Source organism: Carcharodon carcharias, chromosome 10, assembly GCF_017639515.1.
Source record: "Carcharodon carcharias isolate sCarCar2 chromosome 10, sCarCar2.pri, whole genome shotgun sequence".
Classification (NCBI taxonomy): domain Eukaryota; kingdom Metazoa; phylum Chordata; class Chondrichthyes; order Lamniformes; family Lamnidae; genus Carcharodon; species Carcharodon carcharias.
Window position 1 is genome coordinate 76,835,416 of NC_054476.1, and position 21,509 is coordinate 76,856,924.

A 21,509-nucleotide genomic window follows, 5' to 3' on the forward strand; every position below is an offset into this window, starting at 1 on the left:
GTACTTTGGAGGAGTTGCTGGCGGTACTTTGGAGGAGTTGCTGGCGGTACTTTGGAGGAGTTGCTGGCGGTACTTTGGAGGAGTTGCTGGCGGTACTTTGGAGGAGTTGCTGGCGGTACTTTGGAGGAGTTGCTGGCGGTACTTTGGAGGAGTTGCTGGCGGTACTTTGGAGGAGTTGCTGGCGGTACTTTGGAGGAGTTGCTGGCGGTACTTTGGAGGAGTTGCTGGCGGTACTTTGGAGGAGTTGCTGGCGGTACTTTGGAGGAGTTGCTGGCGGTACTTTGGAGGAGTTGCTGGCGGTACTTTGGAGGAGTTGCTGGCGGTACTTTGGAGGAGTTGCTGGCGGTACTTTGGAGGAGTTGCTGGCGGTACTTTGTAGGAGTTGCTGGCGGTACTTTGGAGGAGTTGCTGGCGGTACTTTGGAGGAGTTGCTGGCGGTACTTTGGAGGAGTTGCTGGCGGTACTTTGGAGGAGTTGCTGGCGGTACTTTGGAGGAGTTGCTGGCGGTACTTTGGAGGAGTTGCTGGCGGTACTTTGGAGGAGTTGCTGGCGGTACTTTGGAGGAGTTGCTGGCGGTACTTTGGAGGAGTTGCTGGCGGTACTTTGGAGGAGTTGCTGGCGGTACTTTGGAGGAGTTGCTGGCGGTACTTTGGAGGAGTTGCTGGCGGGTACTTTGGAGGAGTTGCTGGCGGTACTTTGGAGGAGTTGCTGGCCGGGTACTTTGGAGGAGCTTGCTGGCGGTACTTTGGAGGAGTTGCTGGCGGTACTTTGGAGGAGTTGCTGGCGGTACTTTGGAGGAGTTGCTGGCGGTACTTTGGAGGAGTTGCTGGCGGTACTTTGGAGGAGTTGCTGGCCGGGTACTTTGGAGGAGTTGCTGCGGGTACTTTGGAGGAGTTGCTGGCGGTACTTTGGAGGAGTTGCTGGCGGTACTTTGGAGGAGTTGGCTGGCGGTACTTTGGAGGAGTTGCTGGCGGTACTTTGGAGGAGTTGCTGGCGGTACTTTGGAGGAGTTGCTGGCGGTTACTTTGGAGGAGTTGCTGGCGGTACTTTGGAGAGTTGCTGGCGGTACTTTGGAGGAGTTTGCTGGCGGTACTTTGGAGGAGTTGCTGGCGGGTACTTTGGAGGAGTTGCTGGCGTGTACTTTGGAGGAGTTGCTGGCGGGTACTTTGGAGGAGTTGCTGGCGGTACTTTGGAGGAGTTGCTGGCGGTACTTTGGAGGAGTTGCTGGCGGTACTTTGGAGGAGTTGCTGGCGGTACTTTGGAGGAGTTGCTGGCGGTACTTTGGAGGAGTTGCTGGCGGGTACTTTGGAGGAGTTGCTGGCGGTACTTTGGAGAGTGCTGGCGGTACTTTGGAGGAGTTGCTGGCGGGTACTTTGGAGGAGTTGCTGGCGGTACTTTGGAGGAGTTGCTGGCGGTACTTTGGAGGAGATGCTGGCGGTACTTTGGAGGAGTTGCTGGCGGTACTTTGGAGGAGTTGCTGGCGGTACTTTGGAGGAGTTGCTGGCGGTACTTTGGAGGAGTGCTGGCGGTACTTTGGAGGAGTTGTGGCGGTACTTTGGAGGAGTTGCTGGCGGTACTTTGGAGGAGTTGCTGGCGGTACTTTGGAGGAGTTGCTGGCGGTACTTTGGAGGAGTTGCTGGCGGGTACTTTGGAGGAGTTGCTGGCGGTACTTTGGAGGAGTTGCTGGCGGGTACTTTGGTAGGAGTTTGCTGGCGGTACTTTGGAGGAGTTGCTGGCGGTACTTTGGAGGAGTTGATGGCGGTACTTTGGAGGAGTTGCTGCGGGTACTTTGGAGGAGTTGCTGGCGGTGGTACTTTGGAGGAGTTGCTGGCGGTACTGTGGAGGAGTTGCTGGCGGTAATTTGGAGGAGTTGCTGGCGGTACTTTGGAGGAGTTGCTGGCGGTACCTTTGTAGGAGTTTGCTGGCGGTACTTTGGAGGAGTTGCTGGCGGTACTTTGGAGGAGTTGTGGCGGGTACTTTGGAGGAGTTGCTGGCGGACTTTGGAGGAGTTGCTGGCGGTACTTTGAGGAGTTGCTGGGCAGGTATTTGGAGGAGTTGCTGGCGGTACTTTGGAGGACGTTGCTTGGCGGTACTTTGGAGGAGTTGCTGGCGGTAATTTGGAGGAGTTGTGGCGGGTAACTTTGGAGGAGTTGCTGGCGGTACTTTGTAGGAGTTGCTGGCGGTACTTTGGAGGAGTTGCTGGCGGTACTTTGGAGGAGTTGCTGGCGGTACTTTGGAGGAGTTGCTGGCGGTACTTTGGAGGAGTTGCTGGCGGTACTTTGGAGGAGTTGCTGGCGGTACTTTGGAGGAGTTGCTGGCGGTACTTTGGAGGAGTTGCTGGCGGTACTTTGGAGGAGTTGCTGGCGGTACTTTGGAGGAGTTGCTGGCGGTACTTTGGAGGAGTTGCTGGCGGTACTTTGGAGGAGTTGCTGGCGGTACTTTGGAGGAGTTGCTGGCGGTACTTTGGAGGAGTTGCTGGCGGTACTTTGGAGGAGTTGCTGGCGGTACTTTGGAGGAGTTGCTGGCGGTACTTTGGAGGAGTTGCTGGCGGTACTTTGGAGGAGTTGCTGGCGGTACTTTGGAGGAGTTGCTGGCGGTACTTTGGAGGAGTTGCTGGCGGTACTTTGGAGGAGTTGCTGGCGGTACTTTGGAGGAGTTGCTGGCGGTACTTTGGAGGAGTTGCTGGCGGTTACTTTGGAGGAGTTGCTGGCGGTACTTTGGAGGAGTTGCTGGCGGTACTTTGGGAGGAGTTGTGGCGGTACTTTGGAGGAGTTGCTGGCGGGGGTACTTTGGAGGAGTTGCTGGCGGTACTTTGGAGGAGTTGCTGGCGGTACTTTGGAGGAGGTTGCTGGCGGACTTAGTCGTAGAAGCTGGCGGTACTTGCTGGAGTTGCTGGCGTACTTTGGAGGAGTTGCTGGCGGGGTACTTTGGAGGAGTTGCAGGCGGTACTTTGGAGGAGTTGCTGGCGGGGGTTACTTTGGAGAGTTGCTGGCGGTACTTTGAGGAGTTGCTGGCGGTACTTTGAGGAGTTGCTGGCAGGTCCTTTGGAGGAGTGCTGGCGGGACTTTTGAGGAGTTGCTGGCGGTACTTTGGAGGAGTAGCTGGCGGTAATTTGGAGGAGTTGCTGGCGGTTCCTTTGGAGGAGTTGCTGGCGGTACTTTGGAGGAGTGCTGGCGGTACTTTGGAGGAGTTGCTGGCGGTACTTTGGAGGAGTTGCTGGCGGTACTTTGGAGGAGTTGCTGGCGGTACTTTGGAGGAGTTGCTGGCGGTACTTTGGAGGAGTTGCTGGCGGTACTTTGGAGGAGTTGCTGGCGGTACTTTGGAGGAGTTGCTGGCGGTACTTTGGAGGAGTTGCTGGCGGTACTTTGGAGGAGTTGCTGGCGGTACTTTGGAGGAGTTGCTGGCGGTACTTTGGAGGAGTTGCTGGCGGTACTTTGGAGGAGTTGCTGGCGGTACTTTGGAGGAGTTGCTGGCGGTACTTTGGAGGAGTTGCTGGCGGTACTTTGGAGGAGTTGCTGGCGGTACTTTGGAGGAGTTGCTGGCGGTACTTTGGAGGAGTTGCTGGCGGTACTTTGGAGGAGTTGCTGGCGGTACTTTGGAGGAGTTGCTGGCGGTACTTTGGAGGAGTTGCTGGCGGTACTTTGGAGGAGTTGCTGGCGGTACTTTGGAGGAGTTGCTGGCGGTACTTTGAGGAGTTGCTGGCGGTACTTTGGAGGAGTTGCTGGCGGTACTTTGGAGGAGTTGCTGGCGGTACTTTGGAGGAGTTGCTGGCGGTACTTTGGAGGAGTTGCTGGCGGTACTTTGGAGGAGTTGCTGGCGGGTACTTTGGAGGAGTTGCTGGCGGTACTATGGAGGAGTTGCTGGCGGTACTTTGGAGAGTTGTGCGCGGTACTTTGGAGGAGTTGCTGGCGGTACTTTGGAGGAGTTGCCTGGCGGTACTTTGGAGGAGTTGCTGGCGGTACTTTGGAGGAGTTGCCTGGCTCGCGTACTTGTAGGGAGTTGCCTGGCGGAACTTTGGAGGAGTTTGCTGGCAGGTACTTTGGAGGAGTAGCTGGCGCGGTACTTTGGAGGAGTTGCTGGCGGTACATTGGAGGAGTTGCTGGCGGTACTTTGGAGGGAGTTGCTGGCAGGTACTTTTGGAGGCGTTGCCTGGCGGGTAATTTGGAGGAGTTGCTGCGGTACTTTGTAGGAGTTGCTGGCGGTACTTTGGAGGAGTTGCTGGCGGTACTTGGAGGGGTTGCTGGCGGTACTTTGGAGGGAGTTGCTGGCGGTACTTTGGAGGAGGTTGCTGGCGGTAATTTGGAGGAGTTGCTGGCGGTAACTTTGGAGGGAGTTGCTGGCGGTAATTTGGAGGAGTTGCTGGCGGTACTTTGGAGGAGTTGCTGGCGGTACTTTGAGGAGTTGCTGGCGGTAACTTTGGAGGAGTTGCTGGCGGTACTTTGTAGGAGTTGCTGGCGGTACTTTGTAGGAGTTGCTGGCGGTACTTTGTAGGAGTTGCTGGCGGTACTTTGGAGGAGTTGCTGGCGGTACTTTGGAGGAGTTGCTGGCGGTACTTTGTAGGAGTTGCTGGCGGTACTTTGTAGGAGTTGCTGGCGGTACTTTGTAGGAGTTGCTGGCGGTACTTTGGAGGAGTTGCTGGCGGTACTTTGGAGGAGTTGCTGGCGGTACTTTGGAGGAGTTGCTGGCGGTACTTTGTAGGAGTTGCTGGCGGTACTTTGTAGGAGTTGCTGGCGGTAATTTGTAGGAGTTGCTGGCGGTAATTTGGTAGGAGTTGCTGGCGGTACTTTGTAGGAGTTGCTGGCGGTACTTTGTAGGAGTTGCTGGCGGGTACTTTGAGGAGTTGCTGGCGTAATTTGTAGGAGTTGCTGGCGGTACTTTGTAGGAGTTGCTGGCGGAACTTTGTAGGAGTTGCTGGCGGTATTTGTAGGAGTTGCTGGCGGTACTTTTGTAGGAGTTGCTGCGGTACTTTGTAGGAGTGCTGGCGGTAATTTGTAGGAGTTGCTGGGCGGTACTTTGTAGGAGTTGCTGGCGACTATTGTAGGAGTTGCTGGCGGTACTTTGTAGGAGTTGCTGGCGGTACTTTGTAGGAGGGTTGCTGGGCGGTACTTTGTAGGAGTTGCTGGCGGTAGCTTTGAGGAGTTGCTGCGGTACTTTGAGGAGTTGCTGGCGGTACTTTGGAGGAGTTGCTGGCGGTACTTTGGAGGAGTTGCTGGCTGGTACTTTGGAGGAGTTGCTGGCGGTACTTTGGAGGTGTTGCTGGCGGACTTTGGAGGAGTTGCTGGCGGTACTTTGGAGGAGTTGCTGGCGGTACTTTGGAGGAGTTGCTGGCGGTACTTTGGTAGGAGTTGCTGGCGGTACTTTGGAGGAGTTGCTGGCGGTACTTTGGAGGAGTTGCTGGCGGTACTTAGGAGGAGTTGCTGGCGGTACTTTGGAGGAGTTGCTAGGCGGTACTTTGGAGGAGTGCTGGCGGGTACTTTGGAGGAGTGCTGGCGGGTACTTTGGAGGAGTTGCTGGCGGTACTTTGGAGGAGTTGCTGGCGGTACTTTGGAGGAGTTGCTGGCGGGTACTTTGGAGGAGTTGCTGGCGGTACTTTGGAGGAGTTGCTGGCGGTACTTTGGAGGAGTTGCTGGCGGTACTTTGGAGGAGTTGCTGGCGGTACTTTGGAGGAGTTGCTGGCGGTACTTTGGAGGAGGTTGCTGGCGGTACTTTGGAGGAGTTGCTGGCGGTACTTTGGAGGAGTTGCTGGCGGTACTTTGGAGGAGTTGCTGGCGGTACTTTGGAGGAGTTGCTGGCGGTACTTTGGAGGAGTTGCTGGCGGTACTTTGGAGGAGTTGCTGGCGGTACTTTGGAGGAGTTGCTGGCGGTACTTTGGAGGAGTTGCTGGCGGTACTTTGGAGGAGTTGCTGGCGGTACTTTGGAGGAGTTGCTGGCGGTACTTTGGAGGAGTTGCTGGCGGTACTTTGGAGGAGTTGCTGGCGGTACTTTGGAGGAGTTGCTGGCGGTACTTTGGAGGAGTTGCTGGCGGTACTTTGGAGGAGTTGCTGGCGGTACTTTGGAGGAGTTGCTGGCGGTACTTTGGAGGAGTTGCTGGCGGTACTTTGGAGGAGTTGCTGGCGGTACTTTGGAGGAGTTGCTGGCGGTACTTTGGAGGAGTTGCTGGCGGTACTTTGGAGGAGTTGCTGGCGGTACTTTGGAGGAGTTGCTGGCGGTACTTTGGAGGAGTTGCTGGCGGTACTTTGGAGGAGTTGCTGGCGGTACTTTGGAGGAGTTGCTGGCGGTACTTTGGAGGAGTTGCTGGCGGTACTTTGGAGGAGTTGCTGGCGGTACTTTGGAGGAGTTGCTGGCGGTACTTTGGAGGAGTTGCTGCGGTACTATTGGAGGAGTTGCTGGCGTACTTTGGAGGAGTGCTGGCGGTACTTTGGAGGAGTTGCTGGCGGTACTTTGGAGGCAAGTTGCTGGCGGTACTTTGGAGGAGTTGCTGGCGGTACTTTGGAGGAGTTGCTGGCGGTACTTTGGAGGAGTTGCTGGCGGTACTTTGGAAGGAGTTGCTGGCGGTACTTTGGAGGAGTTGCTGGCGGTACTTTGGAGGAGTTGCTGGCGGTACTTTGGAGGAGTTGCTGGCGGTTACTTTGGAGGAGTTGCTGGCGGTACTTTGGAGGAGTTGCTGGCGGTACTTTGGAGGAGTTGCTGGCGGTACTTTGGAGGAGTTGCTGGCGGTACTTTGGAGGAGTTGCTGGCGGTACTTTGGAGGAGTGCTGGCGGTACTTTGGAGGAGTTGCTGGCGTACTTTGGAGGAGTTGCTGGCGGTACTTTGGAGGAGTTGCTGGCGGTACTTTGGAGGAGTTGCTGGCGGTACTTTGGAGGAGTTGTCTGGCGGTACTTTGGAGGAGTTGCTGGCGGTACTTTGGAGGAGTTGCTGGCGGGACTTTGGAGGGTTGCTGGCGGTACTTTGGAGGAGTTGCTGGCGGTACTTTGGAGGAGTTGCTGGCGGTACTTTGGAGGAGTTGCTGGCGGTACTTTGGAGGAGTTGCTGGCGGTACTTTGGAGAGTTGCTGGCGGTACTTTGGAGGAGTTGCTGGCGGTACTTTGGAGGAGTTTGCTGGCGGTACTTTGGAGGAGTTGCTGGCGTACTTTGGAGGAGTTGCTGGCGGTACTCTGGAGGAGTTGCTGGCGGTACTTTGGAGGAGTTTGCTGGCGGTACTTTGGAGGAGTTGCTGGCGGTACTTTGGAGGATTTGCTGGCGGTACTTTGGAGGAGTTGCTGGCGTGGTATCTTTGGAGGAGTTGCTGGCGGTACTTTGGAGGAGTTGCTGGCGGTACTTTGGAGGAGTTGCTGCGGTACTTTGGAGGATTTGCTGGCGTACTTTGGAGGAGTTGCTGGCGGTACTTTGGAGGAGTTGCTGGCGGTACTTTGGAGAGTTGCTGCGGTACTTTGGGCGGAGTCGGGCGTACTTTGGAGGAGTTGCTGGCGGTACTTTGGAGGAGTTGCTGGCGGTACTTTGGGGAGTTGCTGGCGGTACTTTGGAGGAGTTGCTGGCGGTACTTTGGAGGAGTTGCTGGCGGTACTTTGGAGGAGTTGCTGCGGTACTTTGGAGGAGTTGCTGGCGGTACTTTGGAGGAGTTTGCTGGCGGTACTTTGGAGGAGTTGCTGGCGGTACTTTGGAGGAGTTGCTGGCGGTACTTTGGAGGAGTTGCTGGCGGTACTTTGGAGGAGTTGCTGGCGGTACTTTGGAGGAGTTGCTGGCGGTACTTTGGAGGAGTTGCTGGCGGTACTTTGGAGGAGTTGCTGGCGGTACTTTGGAGGAGTTGCTGGCGGTACTTTGGAGGAGTTGCTGGCGGTACTTTGGAGGAGGTTGCTGGCGGTACTTTGGAGGAGTTGCTGGCGGTACTTTGGAGGAGTTGCTGGCGGTACTTTGGAGGAGTTGCTGGCGGTACTTTGGAGGAGTTGCTGGCGGTACTTTGGAGGAGTTGCTGGCGGTACTTTGGAGGAGTTGCTGGCGGTACTTTGGAGGAGTTGCTGGCGGTACTTTGGAGGAGTTGCTGGCGGTACTTTGGAGGAGTTGCTGGCGGTACTTTGGAGGAGTTGCTGGCGGGTACTTTGGAGGAGTTGCTGGCGGTACTTTGGAGGAGTTGCTGGCGGTACTTTGGAGGAGTTGCTGGCGGTACTTTGGAGGAGTTTGCTGGCGGTACTTGGAGGAGTTGCTGGCGGTACTTTGGAGGAGTTGCTGGCGGTACTTTGGAGGAGTTGCTGGCGGTACTTTGGAGGAGTTGCTGGCGGTACTTTGGAGGAGTTGCTGGCGGTACTTTGGAGGAGTTGCTGGCGGTACTTTGGAGGAGTTGCTGGCGGTACTTTGGAGGAGTTGCTGGCGGTACTTTGGAGGAGGTTGCTGGCGGTACTTTGGAGGAGTTGCTGGCGGGGTACTTTGGAGGAGTTGCTGGCGGTACTTTGGAGGAGTTGCTGGCGGTACTTTGGAGGAGTTGCTGGCGGTACTTTGGAGGAGTTGCTGGCGGTACTTTGGAGGAGTTGCTGGCGGTACTTTGGAGGAGTTGCTGGCGGTACTTTGGAGGAGTTGCTGGCGGTACTTTGGAGGAGTTGCTGGCGGTACTTTGGAGGAGTTGCTGGCGGTACTTTGGAGGAGTTGCTGGCGGGTACTTTGGAGGAGTTGCTGGCGGTACTTTGGAGGAGTTGCTGGCGGTACTTTGGAGGAGTTGCTGGCGGTACTTTGGAGGAGTTGCTGGCGGTACTTTGGAGGAGTTGCTGGCGGTACTTTGGAGGAGTTGCTGGCGGTACTTTGGAGGAGTTGCTGGCGGTACTTTGGAGGAGTTGCTGGCGGTACTTTGGAGGAGTTGCTGGCGGTACTTTGGAGGAGTTGCTGGCGGTACTTTGGAGGAGTTGCTGGCGGTACTTTGGAGGAGTTGCTGGCGGTACTTTGGAGGAGTTGCTGGCGGTACTTTGGAGGAGTTGCTGGCGGTACTTTGGAGGAGTTGCTGGCGGTACTTTGGAGGAGTTGCTGGCGGTACTTTGGAGGAGTTGCTGGCGGTACTTTGGAGGAGTTGCTGGCGGTACTTTGGAGGAGTTGCTGGCGGTACTTTGGAGGAGTTGCTGGCGGTACTTTGGAGGAGTTGCTGGCGGTACTTTGAGGAGTTTGCTGGCGGTACTTTGGAGGAGTTAGCTGGCGGTACTTTGGAGGAGGTTGCTGGCGGTACTTGGAGGAGTTGCTGGCGGTACTTTGGAGGAGTTGCTGGCGGTACTTTGGAGGAGTTGCTGGCGGTACTTTGGAGGAGTTGCTGGGCGGTACTTTGGAGGAGTTGCTGGCGTACTTTGGAGGAGGTTGCTGGCGGTACTTGGAGGAGTTGCTGGCGGTACTTTGGAGGAGTTGCTGCGGTACTTTGGAGGAGTTGCTGGCGGTACTTTGGAGGAGTTGCTGGCGGTACTTTGGAGGAGTTGCTGGGCGGTACTTTGAGGAGTTGCTGGCGGTACTTTGGAGGAGTTGCTGGCGGTACTTTGGAGGAGTTTTGCTGGCGGTACTTTGGAGGAGTTGCTGGCGGTACTTTGGAGGAGTTGCTGGCGGTACTTTGAGGGAGTTGCTGCGGTACTTTGGAGGGAGTTGCTGGCGGTACTTGGAGGAGTTGCTGCGGATACTTTGGAGGAGTTGCTGGCGGTACTTTGGAGGAGTTGCTGGCGGTACTTGGAGGAGTTGCTGGCGGTACTTTGGAGGAGTTGCTGGCGGTACTTTGGAGGAGTTGGCTGGCGTACTTTGGAGGAGTTGCTGGCGGTACTTTGGAGGAGTTGCTGGCGGTACTTTGGAGGAGTTGCTGGCGGTACTTTGGAGGAGTTGCTGGCGGTACTTTGGAGGAGTTGCTGGCGGTACTTTGGAGGAGTTGCTGGCGGTACTTTGGAGGAGTTGCTGGCGGTACTTTGGAGGAGTTGCTGGCGGTACTTTGGAGGAGTTGCTGGCGGTACTTTGGAGGAGTTGCTGGCGGTACTTTGGAGGAGTTGCTGGCGGTACTTTGGAGGAGTTGCTGGCGGTACTTTGGAGGAGTTGCTGGCGGTACTTTGGAGGAGTTGCTGGCGGTACTTTGGAGGAGTTGCTGGCGGTACTTTGGAGGAGTTGCTGGCGGTACTTTGGAGGAGTTGCTGGCGGTACTTTGGAGGAGTTGCTGGCGGTACTTTGGAGGAGTTGCTGGCGGTACTTTGGAGGAGTTGCTGGCGGTACTTTGGAGGAGTTGCTGGCGGTACTTTGGAGGAGTTGCTGGCGGTACTTTGGAGGAGTTGCTGGCGGTACTTTGGAGGAGTTGCTGGCGGTACTTGGGAGGAGTTGCTGGCGGTACTTGGGAGGAGTTGCTGGCGGTAATTGGGAGGAGTTGCTGGCGGTAATTGGGAGGAGTCGCTGAGCGTAATTTTTAGGAGTCGCTAAGATTAATTTTTAGGAGTCGCTGAGAGTAATTTTTAGGAGTCGCTGAGAGTAATTTATAGACGCTGCTGAGGGTAATTTATAGACGCTGCTGAGGGTAATTTATAGGAGTTATTGGGATAATTTATCGGATTTACTTAGGGTGATGTATAGGAGTTACTGAGGGTAAAGTATAGGAGGTACTAAGTTAATTCATAAAAGTTACTGGGGTAATTAATTGGAGGTCCTGAGGGTAATTTATAGGAATTACTGGGGGTAATTTATGGGAGTTACAGGGGTTCATTTATAGGAGTTACTGGGGGTAATTTTTAGTAGTTGCCGAGTCTAATGCATAGCAAGTATTGGTAAAATATAGGAGTTATTGTGGGTAATATATAGGTCTTACTGAAAGGTAATTTATATAAGTTACTGAGGTAATAGATAGAAGTTACTGAGGATATTTTATTGTAGTTATTGGGGGTAAAGTACAGGAGTTATTGTGGGTAATGTATAGGAATTACTGGGGGTAACTAGGAGTTACTGGGCGTCATTTATAGGAGTTGCTGAGTGTAATTTATAGGAGTTGCTGAGTGTAATTTATAGGAGTTGCTGAGTGTAATTTGTAGGAGTTGCTGAGTGTAATTTGTAGGAGTTGCTGAGTGTAATTTATAGGAGTTGCTGAGTGTAATTTATAGGAGTGGCTGAGTGTAATTTATAGGAGTGGCTGAGTGTAATTTATAGGAGTGGCTGAGTGTAATTTATAGGAGTGGCTGAGTGTAATTTATAGGAGTGGCTGAGTGTAATTTATAGGAGTGGCTGAGTGTAATTTATAGGAGTGGCTGAGTGTAATTTATAGGAGTGGCTGAGGGTAATTTATAGGAGTGGCTGAGGGTAATTTATAAGAGTGGCTGAGGGTAATTTATAAGAGTGGCTGAGGGTAATTTATAAGAGTGGCTGAGGGTAATTTATAAGAGTGGCTGAGGTTAATTTATAAGAGTGGCTGAGGTTAATTTATAAGAGTTCCTGAGGGAACTCTTCATAGCAGTTACTGGCATTAATTTTTAGAAGTTACTGAGGGTAATTTGTGGGAATTTCTGAGTGTAGCTTATACGATTTGCTGAGGGTAACTTATATGAGTTGCTGAGGTTAACTTATAGGAGTTGCTGAGGTTAACTTATAGGAGTTGCTGAGGTTAACTTATAGGAGTTGCTGAGGTTAACGTATAGGAGTTGCTGAGGGTAATTGATAGGAGTTGCTGAGGGTAATTGATAGGAGTTGCTGAGGGTAATTGATAGGAGTTGCTGAGGGTAATTGATAGGAGTTGCTGAAGGTAATTGTTAGGAGTTGTTGAGGGCAATTGATAGGAGTTGTTGAGGGTAATTGATAGGAGTTGCTGAGGGTAATTGATAGGAGTTGCTGAGGGCAATTGATAGGAGTTGCTGAGGGCAATTGATAGGAGTTGCTGAGGGCAATTGATAGGAGTTGCTGAGGGCAATTGATAGGAGTTGCTGAGGGCAATTGATGGCAGTTACTGAGGGCAATTGATGGCAGTTACTGAGGGTAATTTATGGCAGTTACTGAGGGTAATTTATGGCAGTTACTGAGGGTAATTTATGGCAGTTACTGAGGGTAATTTATAGCAATTGCTGAGGGTAATTTATAGGAGTTGCTGAGGGTAATTTATAGCAGTTACTGAGGGTAATTTATAGCAATTGCTGAGGGTAATTTATAGGAGTTGCTGAGGGTGATTTATAGGAGTTGCTGAGGGTGATTTATAGGAGTTGCTGAGGGTGATTTATAGGAGTTGCTGAGGGTGATTTATAGGAGTTGCTGAGGATAATTTATAGGAGTTGCTGAGGATAATTTATAGGAGTTGCTGAGGGTGATTTATAGGAGTTGCTGAGGATAATTTATAGGAGTTGCTGAGGATAATTTATAGGAGTTGCTGAGGATAATTTATAGGAGTTGCTGAGGATAATTTATAGGAGTTGCTGAGGATAATTTATAGGAGTTGCTGAGGATAATTTATAGGAGTTACTGAGGGTAATTTATAGGAGTTACTGAGGGTAATGTATAGGATTTGCTGGTGGTAATTTATAGGATTTGCTGGTGGTAATTTATAGGATTTGCTGGTGGTAATTTTTTGGTGTTACTGAGGGGAATTTATACGAGTTCCTGAGGTTAAATAATGGGAGTTACTGGCAGTAATTTATAAGAGTTAATGAGGGTAGTTAGTTCTTTAGATTATAAATCACTGCTACTTGCTTGTGTGACCAGGACAACTTTATTTTGCTTCAGAGATCCTTTAACAGAAATAAATGGATTCAGTTCAGAACTGCGAAGGAGTCACATCACTTGGGGCCTTCCATTTATCAGACAGTCTTGCCTTGTCCTGGGAATACAGATTGTGTTCTCCTCTTAAGGCATCTCCTCTGCACTATTACCTCTCTCAACCTCACCACATCATGCAACCATGGTCTTCTCAAGATGCGCTTCCAATGCCTGGACCGTTCAGGGAGCGCACTCCAGTACCTCGCAGATCATGTGTCGCTGATAGTGGTAGCATGCTGCGCTCTCCACAATCTGGCACTGTAAAGGGGGGACACAGTGGAGGAAAAAGATGTTGATGCAGCTGCTCTGGCAGCAGACAATGTGTCCCAGCAGTGAGCCTGAAGATGAGCGTGCTCAGGAGAACGCTGAGGGGAGGATGCTGACCCAGTCATACTTCAGTGAGGCAGGGACACCCGGGAGGCTTTGATCCAATGCTCCTTCAGCTAGATTACCAAAGGTGAGCCATAACCACATGCCAGGGCTGCAGGCTACAGGCTCCATTCTCGATGCCTGACAGGAAAATTTGCTTGATGAACAACATGCACTATGTGCCTCTTCAATAAAGCTCAATGACATACAAGTCACTCTTAACATCATGGGTTAACCTGCACCTGCAGAACTAATAAAGCACCTAGAGGCTTGTTGAATTCAAACACATTAAATGGTGTGGTGCCTGGCATACATAAAACAAATTAAATGGAAAGGTGTTCTCCATCACACCTACTACTAAATAACTTAAAAGTGGGCCAAAATAAATCACCAGTGATAAGCCCATGTTGCGATTAAGGCGCTTTATGTTTACGCTTGCGGGTGCTACGTCTAGGTGGTGCCCCTTCACTGGCATTGAAGACCGCCTGCTCACTCTGCTGTCCTGTTGGCCTTGATGACTGAGCATGGGAGCTCACCCTTGCCATGGCATACCAGGCTGTGGGCCTAGTGCTGGAAAATGGGATTAGAATTGTTAAGTACTTGTTTGACCAGTGCAGACCTGATGGGCTGAAGGGTTTTTTCTGTGCTGTAGACTTCTATGACTCCCTGGGCTGAATTTTGCCCTTGACAGGCAGGCAGGCCGACCGGCTCAGCAGCGGGCAGGCAGCCGATTGCTGCCACCGAAACGGGCCCTGCCGCCATTTTACAAGAGTGGGCCAATTAAGGCCTGCCCTGTGTGTCGCGCAACGGGAAGCGCTATGCACTCCCTCTGCGGGCCAGGGGGTGGGGGGGGGTGGAATTCCCCAATTGCAAGAGCGCGGTCTTTCAGGCCTTCGCGTGAAAGAGCGCACATTTACCTGAGGCTAAGTGCTGCCTCAGAGAGAGCACTGAAAGGCAGTGAAACATTAAAAATAGAAAAATAAAAAAACATTAACATTTCCCCCTCATGTGAAAATGTCACACAAGATGGGACATATTAATAATGTACACAAAAACTTTATTAAACTTTTTAAAATCTGATATCAAACCTCATCGCACCACTGGATGAGGCTTGTAAAAAATCACTTACCTGCTTGCCTGTTGGGCCCATGCGCCGAGCCGAAGTTCGCACGGGCCCCTCAAAATCCCGGTCAGTTGGTGAGTTAATGGCCTTAACATGGCCTTTAATTAATGGAGGGCATGCACCACGCTGCATAGCGTGCCCGCTGACCTAACTATCGCGATGCTGCGCGCTGACGTCAGGAAGCTCGCGTGACATCAGCATGTGACATTTTAAGCACTGGAGTGCGGTCTCCGCCACCCACACGTCAGCCAGAAAATTCAGCCCCATGACTCTATGGTCCTGGTCTCCAGCAGTCCTCCAGTTGCCGGCGCCTTGGGCACTCTCTGTCTCCGCCTGCTCCTCAAGTGAGTTTGAAGTGGCCTCACCGCTGTGCACCGAGATACTATCCGACCATCTAATGCTCACTGAGGTGCTGGTATCTGCGCTGGTGCCCTGGCTCAGTGGGTGTGACGCTGGTGCATTTATGTCGTCTGTGTCCTCTGGGGTGAGCGGTGGGCCTTCAGGCTCCTCACCCCGATGGGCCTTTGGTGAGCCTGAGAGGAAGAACAAGGACATGTCATTAGTTGAAGTCATTACACTGTTACTTTGCATGCCTGGCACCCGGTTCAGGGTGCCTTCATCTTTCTATTATTAATGGGGATTCCATGTTCGAGGCTCACATCAATATACAGACAGCAGTGGAATGGTTGCTATTACAGACATTCTGACCTCAGTGCACTGCATTCTTACCTCCCTGTGGCTCCCCACCCTCACTGTGGCCAGTTGACCTGGGCGCATGGCGCCTCTCCAGCTCCAGGACCTCCTGCTCGTATATACTCAAGATTAGAAGGTGGGACGGTCCTCCGCCAGTCTGCAACCTCTCTGCATTTTTATGGGATGTCCTCTCCTGAAAGGACAGAGGAGCACTGATTAGTCCACCCTGTACCTGCATTGCCATTGCAGCCTGACCAACCCCACCTGAGGAACACCTCGCAGGGCTCAGCCAATTCGTAACTCTGGAGCCACAAGACACTCATTCTAAGCAGCCAGAGCTCACCCCCTTGCCGAGATGCTGCCTCATTGACATTTGCCACTCATACTTTAAGAACTCTTGAGGCCCAGGGGGGTACGGGGGTAGCGCTCCTAACTGCTGTGCTAAGTGACCCATGACAACTCAGTACTCATCCTTCCCAATCGCAGGAGATCACTGAAGTGCTTACGACACTGCGCCCATGTGCACCTCACCACATCATGGAGCTCACCCTGGATGCCACCTCCTCCCAGGTATTTTTGGTGAGATGGGGGGGGGCCTCTTCCTCCAGTCCTTGGGGACAAGTATGTCTCTGCATGCCATCACCTCCTGCAGGAGGGCAGCTAGATACTTGTCGGAAAAACATGAGGCCGACTGCCCTGCTGACCTGCCCTCCCGCCTGCCGTGTTCAGCACTGAGGTTCTCCATAGCGAGGGTCCTTCCGAGTCACTGGCAGCCTTCACATGGCTGCCTGCACTGTTTTTGAATCAGCCGCTGGGTCACCATTGGCCCCGACGAACATTGAGCCCCTGCCCCCACCTGCCCCTTCTCGCTGATGCCACTGTTGCGTATTACACTGGCTGGGCCTTAATTGGTCCACCCGCGTAAAATGGCGGTACAGAGCCGATCGCAGGGTTCACCCGACTGCTCCCGCCGAGCCTGCCCGACACAGAAAAAATTCAGGCCTAGGAGTTACTCAGGGTAATTTTTAAGAGTTATTGAGGCTTATCTATTGGAGTTACTGATGATAATTTACAGGACGTACTGAGATAACTTACCCACATTACCTCTTATTAACTAACCCAATGACTAGCTGGGAACTGGGAAGGGCTCAGCCTCTGGATGCGCACAGCAGATTGACAGCAGTGTCCGTCAACCACAGGCAGCACTTGAAGAGGTAGTCAGCTGCATCCATCAGTAAACCACCAACCAGCGTTCAGGAAGGTGGCAGGCAAGTTTGGTTAAGCCGTGGCACGTTCAACCAAACTTTTCATTGAAAGGTGCTGTGCTTTCCCGCTTCAGGCTCTGGACGCATACAAACTGTCCCATACTTGAGGTACATTCACCAGTTTAAAATCCAGTTTCTGGCTGAAAATGGGGATTGTTAGAACCCAATGTGCAAATGAAAATGAACAAGGATTTTACATGTAGGCTGGTCTTACCCATAGAAGATTCAGACACACGAGGTCCTGGGACAGGACTTGGCGGGCAGGGGCCCGATCTGCTTGAGCATGAAATGAAATGACGTTGAGCGTGCCGACGTCAATGTGCAGTCACACAACTGTTCGTTCAGCGGGCACATACAGAGTTCATAGCTCACCTGCCGACAATCGAAAGGCCTGAATTAATTTCAATTTTTTTCTGCCTGTCCTACTTAATTGATTGGTGGGCAGGCGGAAAGGCCAAGCGGCCTTTGCATTTATTTGGAAACCTCATCCACGGGCGTGATGAGACTTCCAAAAGCAAATAAAAATAAAATAAAACTTTTTAAATTTAATTAATAACATGTCCTTGCTCCTGTGCCAGGGTCACATGAGGGGACATGTTTTATTTCATTTTTATTTTCTTTATGTTCTTTTTTAAAAACACTTCATCTCCCAGAGGCAGCTCTGTGCTGTGCAGCTCTGAGATGAGGAGGCTGAGTAATGTACAGAAGAAGCTTCCTTTTTGAGATCCAAACACATTTTCCCATTGCCTCTTTGTATGGCTGTGCAGAAAGTACAGAGAGGAGGAATGAAGTTCTATCCACCCACTCCTTACCTGTTTACAGAAATCACTTAACTTCAGAGTAAAATATTGACTCACTGTCAACGTAGTAAATAACTGATCTCCCTAGACCAGAGCAATGGGTCTCAGCGACAATAGGATATCTTGACCCCCCCCTTTTGAATATAGGTTCTCTGTTCATTGGTTTAAAGCACGTTGTACCTATGGACTGAAGCTGACTCTCGATGTCTGTACCATAGTTTCCTTTGGAATTCTGAAATAAATACAAGCTATTCCTGGGGCTTTGAGCAGGATTAACCCCTGATCCAGAACTATCTACTGATACGGTACTAAATCCTAATACAAAACTAATTTCTGATACTGGACTAAATCCTTATGCAGAACTAACTTCAGATACTGGACAAACTCCTCATACTGGAGTAACTCCTGATAAAGAACTAACTTCTGACACTGGACTAACCCCTGATGCTTGACTAACTCCTGACACAGAAATAACTCCTGATACTGCATTAACTTCTGATACTGGACTAACTCCTGATACAGAACTAACTGCAGATATTGGACTAACTCCTGATACAGAACTAACTGCTGATAATGGACTAATTCCTGATACAGAATTAAATCCTGATGCTGGACTAACTCCTGATGCTGGACTAACTCCTGATGCTGGACTAACTCCTGATACTGGACTAACTCCTGATACTGGACTAACTCCTGATACTGCACTAACTCCTGATACTGCACTAACTCCTGATACTGCACTAACTCCTGATGTAGAGTTAACTCCTGATACTGCACTAACTCCTGATACTGGACTCAGTCCTGATGCAGAGTTAACTCCTGATACTGGACTAACTCCTCATGCAGAGTTAACTGCTGATACTGGACTAACTCCTGATGCTGGACTAACTTCTGATACAGAACTAACTCCTGATACTGGACTAACTTCTGATGCTGGACAAACTCCTGATGCTGGACTAACTTCTGATGCTGGACAAACTTCTGATGCTGGACAAACTCCTGATGCTGGACTAACTCCTGATGCTGGACAAACTCCTGATGCTGGACAAACTCCTGATGCTGGACTAACTCCTGATGCTGGACTAACTCCTGATGCTGGACTAACTCCTGATGCTGGAATAACTCCTGATGCTGGACTAACTCCTGATGCTGGACTAACTCCTGATGCTGGACAAACTCCTGATGCTGGACAAACTCCTGATGCTGGACAAACTCCTGATGCTGGACAAACTCCTGATGCTGGACAAACTCCTGATGCTGGACAAACTCCTGATGCTGGACAAACTCCTGATGCTGGACAAACTCCTGATCCAGAACTACCTCCTGATACAGAACCAAAACCTGATACTAGATTAATTCCTGATACCGAACGACCTCCTGACACAAAACTAACTTCTGGTACCGGATAAAACTCCTGATACTGGACTAACTCCTGATGCAGAGTTAACTGCTGATACTGGACCAACACCTGATGCTGGACTAACTTCTGATACAGAACTAACTCCAGATACTGGATTAACACATGATACAGAAATAACTCCTGATAATGGACTAACTCCTGATGCTAGACTAACTCCTCATACAGAAATAACTCCTGATACTGGACTAACTCCTGATACTGGAATAACTCCTGATACTGGACTAACTCCTGATGCAGAGTTAACTCCTGATACTGGACCAACTTCTCATGAAGAGTTAACTGCTGATACTGGACCAACACCTGATGCTGGACTAACTTATAATACAGAACTATCACCAGATACTGCATTAACACCTGATACAGAAATAACTCCTGATACTGGACTAACTCCTGATGCTGTACTAACTCCTCATACAGAAATAACTACTGATACTGGACTAACTCGTGATACTGGAATAACTCCTGATCCAGAACTATCTCCTGATACAGAACCAACACCTGATACTAGATTAATTCCTGATAACGAACGACCTCCTGATAGGGAACTAACTCCTGATACCAGACTAACTCCTGATGCTGGACTAATTCCTGATGTAGAACTAATTCCTGTTTCATGCTGAACAGGCCTTAATTAGTCCACCGGCGAGAAATCACCTTCCAGAATCGATCGCGGGCAACTTCCCCACCACCCCCGCCAACACCCGCTGAGCCCACCCAACAAGGGCAGAATTCTGCTCCTTATACTGGACTAACCCCTGATACTGGATTAACTCCTGATACAGAACTACCTCCTGATACAGAACTAACTCCTGATACTAGATTAATTCCTGATAACAAACGACATCCTGATAGGGAGCTAACTCCTGATACCAGACTAACTCCTGATGCTGGACTAATTCCTGATGTAGAACTAACTCCTGTTTCATGCTGAACGGGCCTTAATTAGTCCACCGGCGAGAAATCACCTTCCAGAATCGATGGCGGGTGACTTCCTAAACACCCCCGCCAACCCCCGCTGAGCCCATCCAACAAGGGCAGAATTCTGCCCCTGATACTGGACTAACCCCTGATACTAGATTAACTCCTGATACAGAAATAACTCCTGATACTAGATTAACTCCTGATACAGAAATAACTCCTGATACTAGATTAACACCTGATACAGAAATAACTCCTGATACTAGATTAACTCCTGATACAGAATTATCTCCTGATACGGAACTGACTCCTGATACCAGACTAATTCATGATATTGGACTAATTCCTGATGTGGAACTAATTCCTGACACTGGATTAACTCCTGATACTGGACTACCTCCTGATACAGAACTAACTCCTGATACAGAATTATCTCCTGATACGGAACTGACTCCTGATACCAGACTAATTCATGATACTGGACAAATTCCTGATGTGTAACTAATTCCTGATACTGGACTAACTCATGATACTTGACTACCTCCTGATACAAAACTAACTCCTGATATAGAATTAATCCTGATACATGATTAACTCCTGATACTGAAGTAATTCCTGATGTAGAACTAATTCCAGATACTGGACTAAATGCTGATTCTGGACTAACTCCTGATACGGAACTAACTCCTGATATTGGACTAACTCCTAATACTGGACTAACTCCTGATGCAGAGTTAAATACTGATGCTGGACTAACTCCTGATACAGAACTAACTCCTGATACTGGATTAACTCCTGATACAGAACTAACTCCTGTTACTGGACTGAATCCTGATGCTGGACTAACTCCTGATACAGAACTACCTCATGATACTGGACTAACTCCTGATACTGGATTATCTCCTGAAACAGAGCTACCTCATGATAAAGAACTAACTCCTGATCCCAGATTAATTCCTGATACTGAACTACCTCCTCATACGGAAATAACTCCTGATGCTGGACTAATTGCTGATGTAGAAATAACTCTTGTTTCACGCTGAATGGGCCTTAATTAGTCCACCGGCGAGAAATCACCTTCCAGAATCGATCACGAGCGGCTTCCCAACTACCCCCGCCAACACCCGCTGAGCCCACCCAACAAGGGCAGAATTCTGAACCTGATACTGGACTAATTCCTGATACTGGATTAACTCCTGATACAGAACCACCTCCTGATCCAGAACTAACTCCTGATACAGAAGTAACTCCTGATACCAGACTAACTGCTGATATTGGACCACCTACTGATACAGAACTAGCTCCTGATATAGAACTAATTCTGATACATGATTAACTCCTGATACTGGACTAATTCCTGATGTAGAACTAACTCCAGATACTGGATTAACTGCTGATACTGGACTAAGTTCTGATACAGAAATAAATCCTGATACAGAACTAACTCCTGATAATGCACTAACTCTTGATACTGGACTAACTCCAGATAGTGGAATAACTCCTGATGCAGAGTGAACTCCTGATGCAGAGTGAACTCCTGATACCGGATTAACTCCTGATCCAGAACAATCTTCTGATACTGGACTAAATCCTAATACAGAACTAGTTTCTGATACTGGACTAACTCCTTATGCAGAACTAACTTCAGAGAGTGGACAAACTCCTGATATTGGACTAACTCCTGATAAGGAACTAACTTCTGTTACTGGACTAACTGCTCATACTGGACTAACTCCTGACACTGCACTAACTCCTCATAAAGAACTAACTCCTGATACTGGACTAACTCCTGATATTGGACTAACTCCTGATCCAGAACCAAATCCTGATATGGACTAACTCCTGATACATAACTAAGTCCTGATACAGAATTAATGCCTGATACTGGACTAACTAATGATACAGAACCAACTCCTGATACAGATCTACCGCCTGATACAGAACTACCTTCTGAAACAGAACTAACTCCTGATACAGAACTAACTCCTGATACAGAACTAACTCCTGATACAGAACTAACTCCTGATACAGAACTAACTCCTGATACAGAACTAACTCCTGATACAGAACTAACTCCTGATACAGAACTATCTCCTGATACTAGAATAACTCCTGATACTGAATTAGCTCCTGATACGGAACTAAATCCTGATAGCAGACTAATTCCTGATGTAGAACTAACTCCTGTTTCACGCTG